Genomic DNA, 4,328 nt, shown 5'->3' on the forward strand with positions numbered 1-4,328 from the left:
CTTAATTGACCGCTCCCCATAGGGGCTTTTCAGGGCCAATGAAACACAATCAACGAAACAACAGAACACAACACCAACAACTGTTAAGAATCCCATCTGGTGGGAGGCATACCAGTCGGCTATTTACAAGTGCACCTGGGAAGTTGAACCAGGGACTACCAGGAACAAATTCAACGAGTGATCAGAGCGGGTCTTGAACCCGGGATCTCCGCCGGGTCTCAAGGCAAACGCCCAAACCACTGGACCACACTGTCTCCACTGTTGACTAAGCCAATTTCAGTGAATCTTGCTCTTCGGTAATGGATTCTTGCTCCCATCTCTTTTCTTGTAAAAGTTGCCTTCGTCATTTTGTAACATGCAGTTATTCCGGATTCGTATCTCTTTCTTCCTACTTCTTAAGTTTCACCACCCTCCCTCTTAGTTTATCTTATAATATTCCGTTTGATTTTGCTAATTATATTCCTTCATTTTGTTTGGACTCCTGTGTAACTTTGCTCGTAACTCGTCCCAGCCTTTTTCCTTTCCTTTCTTGTTAACTGTTTGTATAGATTCCATTTCCAGTTTATACAACTGGTCGCCTTAATTATTGCATTCGCTTTTACAACTTCTGCTCCTCCCATTTTCTTTCAAGTCTTCGCTCCTCCTTTTCTTTTGGCCTCTTCGTTCCAAGTTTAACTTCTACTGCCCTCGCCATATCATCGCCGATTTTAAGCGCTTTTCTGTTGACGGCAACGATTTATGGAAGCTGACAGAGGAGACGGAGACGACGAAACAAGAAGGGAGGGGAGGGTGGGAGCTACTTCTTTCGTTGCCGACTTTGGCCAACTAACACATGCGCATATTTGGTGAGGTCTTATATAATAGCTAATGACGTCACGCGAGGGTGGTGAATATTTAATGTACTATGAATCGCAATGTGCCCTCGTCGAATTCAGGATTAATTTCAATTGTATTTTTTAAAAATTTTCTACATTTTGTGAAACCTTTGAAAATACTTCTTAAAATTATTCCTTAATTGCAATCGGGCCCCAAACGATTACATATACTAACCCGCTACTTCCGTTTTGGGCTGTGTTTCCTGACATTGCATCTCTCACAGCCGATCAGTAGTGAAAGTAATGTTAACGCATGCATATCAATATGTCTGGTACATTTAGCTTGCTTTAACACTCATGGCTTCTCATTTGCTTGAGACTTAAGACCGATGTCACTTCAGACCACCACTGGCATTCTCCAGATGATCCTGAAAACACATCTTGATTTTTCTTCTTTCTTTGCATTTTTCCTTCACTGGCTATCCATCTCTCATCGTAAATGAATTTTCAAATAATTCAGTCGGGTCGTACCACAATGAATCGAAAGGGCTTCGCGATTGGTTGCAAGAATACTAGAAGAAACAACTTTTGTTTAGGACTGAAATTTAAAATATCGAAAAGGGGCTATTTTGACCCAAGCCACAGTGAGCACGTTCGTGTAAGTTTCGCGCCAGTCAGGGTGTTTCACGTGATTGTGTTTTGAGCCTGAGACAAAGAAAACAATAATTCCTTCCAATGGAAACCGATTTTTTGGTCCGACCCGTCAAACTGATCAAAGTGGACCAGTTTCAGAGGACCGTTCCATTTGATTCCAACCGAAATTTCCGGAAATTTTGGCTGAATGCAAAGCATACTTACCACTTATAATTACAAGCAGAACACTTTTCCACATTTCTTTTTTCAGTGCAAACACTACAGCAATCGCTAAAATCCGCACTAGAAAAGAAAAAAAAACTCTTTCAATATTTAGATTTAAAGAGAATCGTATTGTTACTTCCTTGAATGATAAAAAAAATATTGATGAAATGGTATATGAAATGAATCATATATGAACTGCGGATATGAAATCAAGTGAAGCTATGATCTTCGCAGTTATGAGCGCAATTTTTGCAATTGCGTAGAGAAGCCTGAAAAATTCAGGACTTCAACGGGGTTTGAACCCGTGACCTCGCGATCCCGGTGCGACGCTCTAACCAACTGAGCTATATTCTTCAGGCTTCTCTACGCAATTGCAAAAATTGCGCTCATAACTGCGAAGATCATAGCTTTACTTTATTTCATATCCGCAGTTCATATATGATTAATTTCATATACCATTTCATCATTGATTCATTCCTCACGGGACCATTAGAACCCACAAATGACCAGCTCCCAACGTCAGTGGCTTCATAGCTGAGTTGGTTAGAGCGTCGCACCGGGATCACGAGGTCACGGGTTCAAACCCCGTTGAAGTCCTGAATTTTTCAGGCTTCTCTACGCAATTGCAAAAATTGCGCTCATAACTGCGAAGATCATAGCTTTACTTAAAAACAATATTGACAACATATGCACAACACGTGCAAGTGCCATGTCACCCCAGCAACAGGCCTTGTTGGAAAACAGCCGACCTATGCAACTATTGATGTTTAAAGCCTGCTGTGAGGTAGGATATGGGGAAGAGAGATTTCGTAATCAAGAGAAACAAGGTAAACACAAGTGCTACTGTGGATATTTTCTTCGTTGCTTTGCTGTTTCTTCGCGGACTCAATATTCACGACAAACATCGGTCTGAACACTGCTTTTATATACCTGGAGCGTTCCGTACAGTTCTCGCATGTCTTCCCATATCACACATCATAAGCTGCAAGAATGACCGCTGACTCCTCCATTCTGAGCCACAATTCTGATGGCCCAAAATCGAATAAATACAATTTTTTTAGGTGGAAAAACGTCGGATATGCCAGAAAAAAAGTTGAAAACATTATTGAGGATGGTCTTAAATAAAAAGTGCTTATTTTTTTTTTAAGCAAGTGGCTGGTCGAGCTGAGTGATGCAAGTTAGACTTGGTAACATTAAAAGAGCAAATGATTTGAACCCAGGAGTCATATCAAAAATCTGTCGTGTCGTCCAATCACAGTCACGCCTGAAGGCATTCGTGTTGACAAACTTCAAAACCACATTCGTGAAGCCGGAAAGCGTTGAAAGATGCCAGAATGAAAGCGAACAAGTGAACAAACTTTTGCACATTCATGCCGCTTTTATTAGTTAATAGGACTTGTGCGTAGCAGGGTCATCGCGATCGTAACTGTATTTATCAAGCCTTCAAGGAATTAACATTAATTATGCAAACAACATTTGTTCCACTATTTTGTCAAACACAATTTTTTTTATTCCACTGGGTCTCCCGACCCGACCGTTTTCTCTCAGATGCTAATAATTAAATTTCACTGGCTTCAGTAAGTCCAGCCGCAAAATATTCGCAGCCAAGAGATTATAAAGGTAAGAGAAGTAATCTCTCATACTGGCCCTATTCCCATCGTAATCCTTCTTAGGTTATTTTTAGATGATATCAATTTTCCCGCGGATAATGTTACCGCGCGCGTTACGTGGAAGTTTCGTGGAGGAGGGAAAGTGCAGCAAATTCTGTACGATGCAACTCACCGTTTTCAAAATTGAGTTTCATGGCCTGATAAAATTCATTGTCTGCAAGATACAGGTTTCAAACATACATCCTTGGAACTGCTTAACTGTCTAGTTTACAGTGATACCAATTTGAAGAATTTCCAATCTATCAAACCGTGTTAAATAATTTTGTCAGACGCAGATATGTTTACCTTGGTTGCATTGCGTTACTTGTCCATTTTAGTGCGCACTTTCTCATCGTCTACAAAATTCTGTCGCTTACAAAACTCGTCCCTGTCAAGATACAGTTTGCAATCATATATCATGGAAATCGGTTAACTGTATAATTCACTCTGATACCAAGTTTACGTTTGTCTAATGTAGGAAACCGTGTTAAATAATTTGTAAGAGGGAGCTATATTTTACGCGTGCGTTGAAAATTGACTTCAATCCGATCTTACGGTTTTAAAAGTTTTTATCGTGCGGTCAATTAAAATTTTCCTGTCATGTGTAGTACTGTTTGAAAGCGTTAGCTGTCTAATTTATGAATGTCATAGAATTAAGTCACCATAGTTTAAGTCCGCTAAGAAAATCGAGAACGCGTTGACCAAGTCAGGAATATGTTACTTGGTGACTGTAGTCCGCGATATTTCATTGTGTACAAAATTCTGTCGCCTATAAAACTCGTTACTTTCAAGATACAAGATGCAAAGATATATAATTCAAATTGCTTAACTTTGTTGTTTACAGTGACACCAATTTCAACACTGTCCAATGTACGAAACCGAGTTTAATAATTTTGAAAGATGCAGGTATATTTAACATGCGTGCTTTGCAAATTTACTTCCATGCGATACCACTTGTTCATACATTTTTCTCGCACTGTCTGTTCAAGTTTTCCTTTCATGTCTG

Source organism: Montipora foliosa, chromosome 6 (assembly GCF_036669935.1).
Source record: "Montipora foliosa isolate CH-2021 chromosome 6, ASM3666993v2, whole genome shotgun sequence".
In the NCBI taxonomy this organism is placed as follows: Eukaryota; Metazoa; Cnidaria; class Anthozoa; order Scleractinia; family Acroporidae; genus Montipora; species Montipora foliosa.